Consider the following 14,140-nt stretch of genomic DNA (forward strand, 5'->3'; position numbering starts at 1 on the left):
AATCCAACACTGAACTCCCAAGAAACGCTAAAAGCAAACCTAAAACAATGAGAGGATTTACTCTTTTTCTACGAAAGTCGGCATTGTGCCTTTTGTATTAACTCCCGACGCAATTTCTGTGTTTCTTCGTCAATGTGAACGTCCAAGGGATAGAATACAGCTGCAGTAGTGCATCGGAATCTAAGACTTATCTCGAAGGAAACGCTCAAGCAAACCACAAACAATGAGAAGAAATACTCTTCTTGTACTTAAGTCGGCATTGTGCTTTTTGTATTAAATCCCGACGCAATTGCTGTGTTTTATCGTCAATGTGAAGGTCCAGGGGATAGGGTAAAGCTGCAGTAGTGCATCGGAATCTAATACTGATCTCCCAGGAAACGCTCAAAGCAAACAACAAACAATGAGAAGATTTACTCTTCTTGTACATATGTCGGCATTGTGCCTTTTGTATTAAAGCGCGACGCAATTTCCTTGTTTTATCGTCAATGTGAAGTTCCAAGGGATAGAGTTAAGCTGCAGTAGTGCATCGGAGTCTAATACTTATCTCGCAGGAAACGCTCAAAGCAATCAACAAATCTTTGGAGCTTTATTCTTCTTCTGCTTAAGTCGGCATTGTGCCAGTAGTATTAAATCCTGACTAAATTGCTGTGTTTCATCGCCAACGTGAACGTCTAAGGGATTGAGTTAAGGTGCAGAACTGCATCGGAATCTAATACTTCTCTACGGGGTAACGCTCAGAGCAAACCACAAACAATGAAAATTTTTACTCTTCCTGTACTTAAGTCGGCATTATGCATTTTGTATTAAATCCCGACGCAATATTAGCGTTTTATCGTCAATGTGAAGGTCCAAGGGAAAGAGTAAATCTGCAGTAGTGCATCGGAATTTAATACTGAACTCCCAGGAAACGCTCAAAGCAATCCACAAATATCGTGAAGATTTACTCTTCTGGTCCTTAAGTCGGCATTGTGCCTTTTGGATTAAATCCCGACGCAATATCTGTGTTTCATTGCCAATGTGAACGTCTAAGGGATAGAGTAAAGCTGCAGAAGTGCATCGGAATCTAATACTTATCTACCAGGTAACGCACAGAGCAAACAACAAACAATGAGAAGATTTACTCTTCTTGTACTTAAGTCGGCATTGTGCCTTTTGTATTAAATCCCGACGCAATTTCTGTGTTTCATCGTCAAATTGAAGGTTCTGGGGATAGAGCAAAGCCACAAGAGAGCATCATAATCTGATACAAATCTCCCAGGAAACGCTCAAAGCATACCACAAACATGGGGATGAATTACTCTTCTTTTACTTAAGTCGGCATGGTGCCTTTTGCATTAAATCCCGACGCAATTTCTGTGTTTCATCGTCAGTGTGAAGGTCCAAGGGATAATAGGTAAGCAGCAGTAGTGCATCGTAATCTAATACTTATCTCGCAGGAAACGCGCAAAGCAAACCACAAACAATGAGAAGATTTACTCTTCTTGCATTTAAGTCGGCATTGTGCCTTTTGTATTAAATCCCGACGCAATTACTAAGTTTCATCGTCAATGTGAAGGTCCAAGGGATAGAGTAAAGCTGCAGTAGTGCATCCGAATCTAACACTGATTCCCTAGGGAACGCTCAAAGCAAACCACAAACAATGAGGAGATTTACTCTTCTTGTACTTCAGTCGGCATTGTGCCTTTTGTATTAAATCCCGACGCAATTTCTGTGTTTCTTCGTCAATGTGAATGTCCAAGGGATACAGTAAAGCTGCAGTAGTGCACGGGAATCTAATACTTATCTCCCAGGAAACGCTCAAAGCGAACCAAAAACATTGAGAAGATTTCCTCTTCTTGTACTTATGTTGGCATTGTGCCTCTTGTATTAAATGCCGACGTACTTTCTGTGTTTCATCGCCAATGTAAACGTCCAAGGTATAGAGTAAAGTTGCAGTAGTGCATCGGAATGTAGTACTTACATCCCAGGAAACGCTCAAAGCAAACCACAAACAATGAGAAGACTTACTCTTCTTGTACTTAAGTCGGCATTGTGCCTTTTGTATTAAATCCCGACGCAATATCTGTGATTCATCGTCAATGTGAAGGTACAAGGGATAGAGTAAGGCTGCAGTACTGCATCGGAATCTAGTACTGATCTCCCAGAAACGCTCAAAGCAAACCACAAACACTGAGAATATTTACTCTTCTTGTACTTATGTCGGCATTGTGCATTTTGTATTAAATCGCGACGCTATTCCTTTGTTTCATCGTCAATGTGAAGGTCCTAGGGATAGAGTAATGCTACAGTAGTGCATGGGAATCTAATACTGATCCCCTAGGAAACGCTCAAAGCAAACCACTAACAATGAGAAGATTTACTCTTCTTGTACTTAAATCGGCATTGTGCCTTTTGTATTAAATCACGACGCAATATCTGTGTTTCATCGTCAATGTGAAGGTCCCAGGGATAGCGTTAAGCTGCAGTAGTGCATCGGAATCTAATACTGACCTCCATGGATACGCTCAAAGCACACCAAAAACAATGAGATGGTGTACTCTTCTTGTACTTATGTCGGAAATGCCCCTTTTATATTATATGCAGACGCAATTTCTGTGTTTCATCGTCAATGTGAAGGTCCAAGGGATAGAGTAAAGCTGCAATAGTGCATCGGAAACTAATACTGACCTCCCAGGATACGCTCAACGAAAACCAGAAACGCATGAGAAGGCCTACTCTTCTTGAACTTAAGTGGGCAGTGTGCCATTTGTATTAAATCCCGACGCAATTTCTGTTTTTCATCGTCAATGTGAAGGTACAAGGTATACACTTATGGTAATCTAATACTGATCTCCCAGGAAACGCTCAAAGCAAACCAGAAAAACAGAGAAGATTTACTCTTTTTGTAGGTAAGTCGGCATTGTGCCTTTTGTATTAAATCCCGACACAATTCCTGTGTTTCATCGTCAATGTGAAGGTCCAAGGGATAGAGTAAAGCTGCAGTAGTGCATCGGAATCTAATACTGATCGCCTAGGAAGCGCTCAAAGCAAACCAAAAACATTGGGAAGATTTACTCTTCTTGTACTTAAGTCGGCATTGTGCCTTTTGTAATAAATCGCGACGCAATTTCTTTGTTTCATCGTCAATGTGAAGGTCCTAGGGATAGAGTAGTGCTGCAGTAGTGCATCGGAATCTAATACTGATCTCCCAGGACAATCTCAAATCAAACCAGACACTATGATAAGGTATACTCTTCTTGTACTTAAGTCAGCATTGTGCCTTTTGTACTAAATCCCGACGCAATTTCTATGTTTCATCGTCAATGTGAAGGTCCAAGGGATGGAGTAAAGCTGCAGTAGTGCATCGGAATCTAATACTTATTTCGCAGCAAACGCGCAAAGCAAACCACAAACAATGAAAAGATTTAGTCTTCTTGTACTTAAGTCAGCATTGTGGCTTTTGTATTAACTCCCGACGCAATTTCTGTGTTTCATCGTCAATGTGAAGGTATATGGGATAGAGTAAATCAGCAGTAGTGCATCGGAATCTAATACTGAACTCCCAGGAAACTCCAAAGCAAACCACAAACAATGAGAAGATTTTCTCTTCTTGTACTTAAGTCGGCATTGTGCCTTTTGTATTAAATCCCGACGCAATTTCTGTGTATCAACGTCAATGTGAAGGTCCAAGGGATAGAGTAAAGCTGCAGAAGTGCATCGGAATCTGATACTGATCTCCCAGGAAACGCTCAAAGAAAACCACAAACAATGAGAAGATTTACTCTTCTTGTACTTATATCGGCATTGTGCCTTTTGTATTAAATCGCGACGCAATTTCTTTGTTTCATCGTCAATGTCAAGGTCCTAGGGATAGAGTAATGCTGCAGTAGTGCATCGGAATCTAATACTGATCTCCCAGGACAATCTCAAATCAAACCAGAAACTATGATAAGGTATACTCTTCTTGTACTTATGTCGGCATTGTGCCATTTGTATTAAATCCCGACGCAATCTCTATGTTTCACCGTCAATGTGAAGGACCAAGGGATAGAGTAAAGCTGCAGTAGTGCATCCGAATCTAATACTTATCTCCCAGGAAACTCCCAAAGCAAACCACAAACAATGTGAAGATTTACTCTTCTTGTAATTAAGTCAGCATTGTGCTTCTTGTATTAAATCCCGACGCTGTTTCTGTGTTTCATCGCCAATGTGAAGTTCCAAGGGTTAGAGTAACGCTGCAGTAGTGAATCGGAATCTAATACTTATCTCCGAGGAAACGCTCAACGTAAACCACAAGCAATGAGAAGATTTACTCTTCTTGTGCTTAAGTCGGTATTGTGCCTTTTGTATTAAATCCCGACGCAATTTCTGTGTATCAACGTCAATGTGAAGGTCCAAGGCATAGAGTAAAGCTGCAGAAGTGCATCGGAATCTGATACTGATCTCCCAGGTAACGCTCAAGGAAAACCACAAACAATGAGGAGATTTACTCTTCTTGTACTTATGTCGGCATTGTGCCCTTTGTATTAAATCGCGACGCAATTTCTTTGTCTCATCGTCAATGTGAACGTCCTAGGGATAGAGTAATGCTGCAGTAGTGCATCGGAATCTAATACTGATCTCCCAGGACATTCTCAGATCAAACCAGAAACTATGATACGGTATACTCTTCTTGTACTTAAGTCGGCATTGTGCCATTTGTATTAAATCCCGCCGCAATTTCTATGTTTCATCGTCAATGTGAAGGTCCAAGGGATAGAGTGAAGCTGCAGTAGTGCATCCGAATCTAATACTTATCTCCCAGGAAACGCTCAAAGCAAACCACAAACAATGAGAAGCTTTACTCTTCTTGTACTTAAGTCGGCATTGTGCCTTTTGTGTTAAATCCGGACGCAATTTCAGTGTATCATCGTCAATGTGAAAGTCCAAGGGATAGAGTAATGCTCCTGTAGTGCAACAGAATCAAATACTTAACTCCCAGTAAACTCTCAAAGCAAACTACAAACAATGACAAGATTTACTCTTGTTGTACTTAAGCCGACATTGTGCCTTTTGTATTAATTCCCGACGCAAATCTGTGTTTCATCGTCTATGTGAAGGTTCAAGCGATAGAGTTAAGCTACAGTAATGAATCTGAATCTAACTCTGATCCCCTAGGAATAGCTTAAAGCAAACCACTAGCAATGAGAATATTTACTCTTCTTGTACTTAAGTCGGCATTGGGCCTTTTGTATTAAATCCCAACGCAATTTCTGTGTATCATCGTCAATGTGAAGGTCAAAGGGATAGAGTAAGGCTGCAGTAGTGTGTCGGAATCCAACACTGATCTCCCAAGAAACGCTAAAAGCAAACCTAAAACAATGAGAGGATTAACTCATTTTGTACTTGAGTCGGCATTGTGCTTTTTGTATTAAATCCCGACGCAATTTCTGTGTTTCATCGTCAATGTGAAGGTCCTAGGGATAGAGCAAAGCTGCAGTGGTGCATCGGAATCTAATACTTATCACCCAGGAAACGCTCAAAGCAAAAATCAAAATATGGGAAGCTTTACTCTTCTTGTACTTAAGTCGGCATTGTTCCTTTTGTATTATATCCCGACGAAAATTCTGTGTTTTTCATCGTCAATGGGAGGGTCCAAGGAATAGACTAAAGCTGCAGTAGTGCATCGGAATCTAATACTGATCTCATAGACAACGCTCACAGCAAACCACAAACAATGAGAATATTTACTCTTCTTGTACATAGGTCGGCATTCTGCCTTTGGTATTAAATCCCGAAGCAATTTCTGTCTTTCATCGTCAATGTGAAGGTCCAAAGTATAGAGGAAAGCTGCAGTAGTGCATCGGAATCTAATACTGATCTCCCAGGTAACGCTCAAACAAACCAAAAACATTGAGAAGATTTGCTCTTATTGTACTTAAGTCGGCATTGTGACATTTGGATTATATCCCGACGCAATATCTGTGTTTCATCGACAACGTGAACGTCCAAGGGATAGAGTAAAGCTGCAGTAGTGCATCGGAATCCAACACTGATCTCCCAAGAAACGCTAAAAGCAAACCTAAAACAATGAGAGGATTTACTCTTTATCCGAAAGTCGGCCTTGTGCCTTTTGTATTAACTCCCGACGCAATTTCTGTGTTTCTTCGTCAATGTGAACGTCCAAGGGATAGAAAACAGCTGCAGTAGTGCATCGGAATCTAAGACTTATCTCGATGGAAACGCTCAAGCAAACCACAAACAATGAGAAGAAATACTCTTCTTTTACTTAAGTCGGCATTGTGGCTTTTGTATTAAATCCCGACGCAATTTCTGTATTTTATCGTCAATGATAAGGTCCAGGGGATAGGGTAAAGCTGCAGTAGTGCATCGGAATCTAATACTGATCTCCCAGGAAACGCTCAAAGCAAACAACAAACAATGAGAAGATTTACTCTTCTTGTACATATGTCGGCATTGTGCCTTTTGTATTAAAGCGCGACGCAATTTCCTTGTTTTATCGTCAATGTGAAGTTCCAAGGGATAGAGTTAAGCTGCAGTAGTGCATCGGAGTCTAATACTTATCTCGCAGGAAACGCTCAAAGCAATCAACAAATTTTTGGAGCTTTATTCTTCTTCTGCTTAAGTCGGCATTGTGCCAGTAGTATTAAATCCAGACTAAATTGCTGTGTTTCATCGCCAACGTGAACGTCTAAGGGATAGAGTTAAGGTGCAGAACTGCATCGGAATCTAATACTTCTCTACGGGGTAAAGCTCAGAGCAAACCACAAACAATGAAAATTTTTACTCTTCTTGTACTTAAGTCTGCATTGTGCCTTTTGTATTTAATCCCGACGCAATATTAGCGTTTTATCGTCAATGTGAAGGTCCAAGGGAAAGAGTAAATCTGCAGTAGTGCATCGGAATTTAATACTGAACTCCCAGGAAACGCTCAAAGCAATCCACAAATATCGTGAAGATTTACACTTCTGGTCCTTAAGTCGGCATTGTGCCTTTTGTATAAATCCCGACGCTATATCTGTGTTTCATCGTCAATTTGAAGGTCCAAGGGATAGAGTGATACAGCAGTAGTGCATCGGAATCTAATACTGATCTCCCAGGAAACGGTCAAAGCAAACCAGAAACAATGAGAAGATTAACTCTTCTTGTACGTGAGTCGGAATTGTGCTTTTTGTATTAAATCCCGACGCAATTTCTGTGTTTCATCGTCAATGTGAAGGTCATAGGGATTGAGTAAAGCTGCAGTATTGCATCGGAATCGAATACTTATCTCCCAGGAAACGCTCAAAGCAAGCCACAAACTATGGGAAGCTTTACTCTTCTTGTACTTAAGTCGGCATTGTTCCTTTTGTGTTAGTTCCCGGCGCAATTTCTGTGTTTCATCGTCAATGTGAAGGTCCAAGGGATAGAGTAAAGCTGCAGTAGTGCATCGGAATCTAATACTGATCTCCCAGGAAGCTCTCAAACAAACCAAAAACATTGAAATGATTTTCTCTTCTTGTACTTAAGTCGGCATTGTGCCTTTTGGATTAAATCCCGACGCAATATCTGTGTTTCATTGCCAATGTGAACGTCTAAGGGATAGAGTAAAGCTGCAGAAGTGCATCGGAATCTAATACTTATCTACCAGGTAACGCACAGAGCAAACAACAAACAATGAGAAGATTTACTCGTCTTGTACTTAAGTCGGCATTGTGCCTTTTGTATTAAATCCCGACGCAATTTCTGTGCTTCATCGTCAAATTGAAGGTTCTGGGGATAGAGCAAAGCCGCAAGAGAGCATCATAATCTGATACATATCTCCCAGGAAACGCTCAAAGCAAACCACAAACATGGGGATGAATTACTCTTCTTGTACTTAAGTCGGCATTGTTCCTTTTGCATTAAATCCCGACGCAATTTCTGTGTTTCATCGTCAGTGTGAAGCTCCAAGGGATAATAGGTAAGCAGCAGTAGTGCATCGTAATCTAATACTTATCTCGCAGGAAACGCGCAAAGCAAACCACAAACAATGAGGAGATTTACTCTTCTTGTACTTCAGTCGGCATTGTGCCTTTTGTATTAAATCCCAACGCAATTTCTGTGTTTCATCGTCAATGTGAAGGTCCAATGGATAGCGTTAAGCTGCAGTAGTGCATCGGAATCAAATACTGACCTCCATGGATACGCTCAAAGCACACCAAAAACAATGAGATGGTGTACTCTTCTTGTACTTAAGTCGGAAATGCCCCTTTTATATTATATGCAGACGCAATTTCTGTGTTTCATCGTCAATGTGAATGTCCAAGGGATACAGTAAAGCTGCAGTAGTGCACGGGAATCTAATACTTATCTCCTAGGAAACGCTCAAAGCGAACCAAAAACATTGAGAAGATTTCCTCTTCTTGTACTTATGTTGGCATTGTGCCTCTTGTATTAAATGCCGACGTAATTTCTGTGTTTCATCGCCAATGTAAACGTCCAAGGGATAGAGTAAAGTTGCAGTAGTGCATCGGAATGTAGTACTTACATCCCAGGAAACGCTCAAAGCAAACCACAAACAATGAGAAGACTTACTCTTCTTGTACCTAAGTCGGCATTGTGCCTTTTGTATTAAAACCCGACGCAATTTCTGTGATTCTTCGTCAATGTGAAGGTACAAGGGATAGAGTAAGGCTGCAGTACTGCATCGGAATCTAGTACTGATCTCCCAGAAACGCTCAAAGAAAACCACAAACACTGAGAATATTTACTCTTCTTGTACTTATGTCGGCATTGTGCATTTTGTATTAAATCGCGACGCTATTTCTTTGTTTCATCGTCAGTGTGAAGGTCCTAGGGATAGAGTAATGCTGCTGTAGTGCATGGGAATCTAATACTGATCCTCTAGGAAACGCTCAAAGCAAACCACTAACAATGAGAAGATTTACTCTTCTTGTACTTAAATCTACATTGTGCCTTTTGTATTAAATCACGACGCAATATCTGTGTTTCATCGTCAATGTGAAGGTCCAATGGATAGCGTTAAGCTGCAGTAGTGCATCGGAATCTAATACTGACCTCCATGGATACGCTCAAAGCACACCAAAAACAATGAGATGGTGTACTCTTCTTGTACTTAAGTCGGAAATGCCCCTTTTATATTATATGCAGACGCAATTTCTGTGTTTCATCGTCAATGTGAAGGTCCAAGGGATAGAGTAAAGCTGCAGTAGTGCATCGGAATCAAATACTGATCGCCTAGGAAGCGCTCAAAGCAAACCAAAAACATTGGGAAGATTTACTCTTCTTGTACTTAAGTCGGCATTGTGCCTTTTGTATTAAATCGCGACACAATTTCTTTGTTTCATCGTCAATGTGAAGGTCCTAGGGATAGAGTAATGCTGCAGAAGTGCATCGGAATCTAATACTGATCTCCCAGGACAATCTCAAATCAAACCAGAAAGAATGATAAGGTATACCCTTCTTGTACTTAAGTCAGCATTGTGCCTTTTGTACTAAATCCCGACGCAATTTCTATGTTTCATCGTCAATGTGAAGGTCCAAGGGATGGAGTAAAGCTGCAGTAGTGCATCGGAATCTAATACTTATCTCGCAGCAAACGCGCAAAGCAAACCACAAACAATGAAAAGATTTAGTCTTCTTGTACTTAAGTCGGCATTGTGCCTTTTGTATTAAATCCCGACCCAATTTCTAAGTTTCATCGTCAGTGTGAGGGTCCAAGGGATAGAGTTAAGCTGCAGTAGTGCATCGGAGTCTAATACTTGTCTCGCAGGAGACGCGTAAAACAAACCACAAACAATGAGAAGATTTACTCTTCTTGTACTTAAGTCGGCATTGTGGCTTTTGTATTAACTCCCGACTCAATTTCTGTGTTTCATCGTCAATGTGAAGGTATATGGGATAGAGTAAATCAGCAGTAGTGCATTGGAATCTAATACTGATCGCCTAGGAAACGCTCAACGTAAACCACAAACAATGAGAAGATTTACACTTCTTGTACTTAAGTCGGCATTGTGCCTTTTGTATTAAATCCCGACGCAATTTCTGTGTATCAACGTCAATGTGAAGGTCCAAGGGATAGAGTAAAGCTGCAGAAGTGCATCGGAATCTGATACTGATCTCCCAGGAAACGCTCAAAGAAAACCACAAACAATGAGAAGATTTACTCTTCTTGTACTTATATCGGCATTGTGCCTTTTGTATTAAATCGCGACGCAATTTCTTTGTTTCATCGTCAATGTCAAGGTCCTAGGGATAGAGTAATGCTGCAGTAGTGCATCGGAATGTAATACTGATCTCCCAGGACAATCTCAAATCAAACCAGAAACTATGATAAGCTATACTCTTCTTGTACTTATGTCGGCATTGTGCCATTTGTATTAAATCCCGACGCAATTTCTATGTTTCATCGTCAATGTGAAGGACCAAGGGATAGAGTAAAGCTGCAGTAGTGCATCCGAATCTAATACTTATCTCCCAGGAAACTCTCAAAGCAAACGACAAACAATGTGAAAATTTACTCTTCTTGTACTTAAGTCGGCATTGTGCTTCTTGTATTAAATCCCGACGCTGTTTCTGTGTTTCATCGCCAATGTGAAGGTCCAAGGGATAGAGTAACGCTGCAGTAGTGAATCGGAATCTAATACTTATCTCCGAGGAAACGCTCAACGTAAACCACAAGCAATGAGAAGATTTACTCTTCTTGTACTTAAGTCGGTATTGTGCGTTTTGTATTAAATCCCGACGCAATTTCTGTGTATCAACGTCAATGTGAAGGTCCAAGGGATAGAGTAAAGCTGCAGAAGTGCATCGGAATCTGATACTGATCTCCCAGGAAACGCTCAAGGAAAACCACAAACAATGAGGAGATTTACTCTTCTTGTACTTATGTCGGCATTGTGCCTTTTGTATTAAATCGCGACGCAATTTCTTTGTTTCATCGTCAATGTGAACGTCCTAGGGATAGAGTAATGCTGCAGTAGTGCATCGGAATCTAATACTGATCTCCCAGGACATTCTCAAATCAAACCAGAAACTATGATACGGTATACTCTTCTTGTACTTAAGTCGGCATTGTGCCATTTGTATTAAATCCCGACGCAATTTCTATGTTTCATCGTCAATGTGAAGGTCCAAGGGATAGAGTAAAGCTGCAGTAGTGCATCCGAATCTAATACTTATCTCCCAGGAAACTCCCAAAGCAAACCACAAACAATGTGAAGATTTACTCTTCTTGTAATTATGTCAGCATTGTGCTTCTTGTATTAAATCCCGACGCAATTTCTGTGTTTCATCGTCAAAGTGAAGGTCCAAGTGATAGAGTTAAGCTGCAGTAGTGCATCGGAATCAAATACCTATCTCGCAGGAAACGCGCAAAGCAAACCACATACAATGAGAAGATTTACTCTTCTTGTACTTAAGTCGGCATTGTGCCTTTTGCACTAAATGCCGACGCAATCTCTGTGTTTCTTCGTCAAAGTGAAGGTCCAAGGGATAGAGTAAAGCTGCAGTCGTGCATCGGAATCTAACACTGATCCCCTAGGAAAAGCTCAAAGCAAACCACTAACAATTAGAGGCTTTACTCTTCTTGTACTTAAGTCGGCATTGTGCCTATTGCATTAAATGCCGACGCAAGCTCTGTGTTTCCTCGTCAATGTGAAGGTCCAAGGGATAGAGTAAAGCTGCAGTAGTGCGTCGGAATCTAATACTTATCTCGCAGGAATCGCTCAAAGCAAACCACAAACAATGAGAAGATTTACTCTTCTTGATCTTAAGTCGGCATTTTGCCTTTGGTATTAAATCCCGACGCAATCTTTGTGTTTCATCGTCAAAGTGAAGGTCCAAGGCATAGAGTAAAGCTTCAGTAATGAATCGTAATCTAATACTGATCTCCCGGGAAACGCTCAAAGCAAACCAGAAACACTGAGAAGATTTACTCTATTTGTACGTAAGCCGGCATTGTGCGTTTTGTACAAAGTCCCGACACAATTTCTGTGTTTCATCGTCAATGTGAAGGTCCAAGGGATAGAGAGAAGCTGCAGTAGTGCATCGGAATCTAATACTGATCGCCTAGGATACGCGCAAAGCAAACTAACTTAAGTCGGCACTGTGACTTTTGTATTAAATCTCGACGCTGTTTCTGTGTTTCATCGCCAATGTGAAGGTCCAAGGGTTAGAGTATAGCTGCAATAGTGAATCGGAATCTAATACTTATCTCCGAGGAAACGCTCAACGTAAACCACAAACAATGAGAAGCTTTACTCTTCTTGTACTTAAGTCGGCATTGTGCCTTTTGTATTTAATCCCGACGCAATTTCTGTGTATCAACGTCAATGTGAAGGTCCATGGGATAGAGTAAAGCTGCAGAAGTGCATCGGAATCTGATACTGATCTCCCAGGAAACGCTCAAAGAAAACCACAAACAATGAGATGATTTACTCTTCTTGTACTTATATCGGCATTGTGCCTTTTGTATTAAATCGCGACGCAATTTCTTTGTTTCATCGTCAATGTCAAGGTCCTAGGGATAGAGTAATGCTGCAGTAGTGCATCGGAATGTAATACTGATCTCCCAGGACAATCTCAAATCAAACCAGAAACTATGATAAGCTATACTCTTCTTGTACTTATGTCGGCATTGTGCCATTTGTATTATATCCCGACGCAATTTCTATGTTTCATCGTCAATGTGAAGGTCCAAGGGATAGAGTAAAGCTGCAGTAGTGCATCCGAATCTAATTCTTATCTCCCAGGAAACGCTTAAAGCAAACCACAAACAATGAGAATATTTACTCTTCTTGTACATAAGTCGGCATTGTGCCTTTTGTATTAAATCCCGAAGCTATTTCTGTGTTTCACCACAATTTGAAGTCCAAGGGATAGAGTGAAACTTCAGTAGTGCATCCGAATCGAATACTGATCTCATAGGAAACGCTCAAAGATAACCACAAACAATGAGAAGATTTACTCTTCTTGAACTTCAGTCTGCAATAAAATTTTGACGTCGCTAAGTTAAATATTCTGGGCGAGAGAATTAATTAAATTACACTGTACGCAGTAGATGAGCTCTGAACTGGCCCTTTTGAGATCCGCTATCACTATAATTTTATAGGTATTCAAAAGAAACATTACACATCTTCATAGTCATAGCGGACCTCCAACCTATTTAAATCTAAACATCCTAGCTTTATTTATTAGCCTACTTTATCTATCTTGCTTTCTTTAGTTTTGAGACGAAAACCACAAAATCATGAATTTCCACTAAAGTCTTAATTTGTGAAATCCAAAGTACTGTTTTTATTATATCATTTTGAAGTCTCTAGCTCTTTTCTTTTGCGCCAATGATTTTTTTCAGAAAAACGTCCAAATTTCGAAAATGACTGAAGTTATCGAACTGATAATTAACACACATTAATTTAGTATTATTCCTGACATGCTAGAAAAGTTTTAGGTCGTTTGCTTGATTTTTAAGGGATTGCGCAACATTTATGACGTCAGAGCTAGTTACAGCAGACTGGCTGGCACACAATGGAAACTGATGTGAATTTACTACAGCGTGAGTAGGCTGCTTCCTTACATCACCCTCTACTTAAATTTTTTGTTTATAAATGTTAATAAATGAAAAAAAAATTTAATTACAAAAAGGGAAGCAAGAGTACAGTTTAACTCCCTATGAAAATCAAAATTGAAATATAAACATGTAGAAACATTAAAGAAAACTGATTCCCTACATTAAGTATTTAAATTGTGGGCATGTTCACTGCCTTTTATACAATATTACTCAAATTTTTAAGCAAAGTCAATGAAATATTTTGGCATACATATTGCCTTAGACAAACAAACACATACAAATTGAAAAATTATGAAAATCTTAGATCCATTAAATACATTAAATACATTTTTACATACACAAATTCAAAGAAAATAATATGATACGTAAACAGATGATTATCTCTTAGCAGCCTTTTCCAAACCTGAAAGAAAAGTTCACAAATAAGTTTTACACACGTGGTTGTAGCCGCTTTGGCTGGCGTCCTACACTTCCATTCACAAGGGTAGAAGGGGGGGAAGTTGCTATGGTGTGCGTCCTTCACGTTCTCTCTAAATTACATGGGGGAAAGGGGAGGGGTCACTGTGAGTTGTGTCCAAGTTACTCCACGCTTTCACGCAGCTGCCAGAC

Source organism: Schistocerca piceifrons, chromosome X (assembly GCF_021461385.2).
Source record: "Schistocerca piceifrons isolate TAMUIC-IGC-003096 chromosome X, iqSchPice1.1, whole genome shotgun sequence".
Classification (NCBI taxonomy): Eukaryota; Metazoa; Arthropoda; class Insecta; order Orthoptera; family Acrididae; genus Schistocerca; species Schistocerca piceifrons.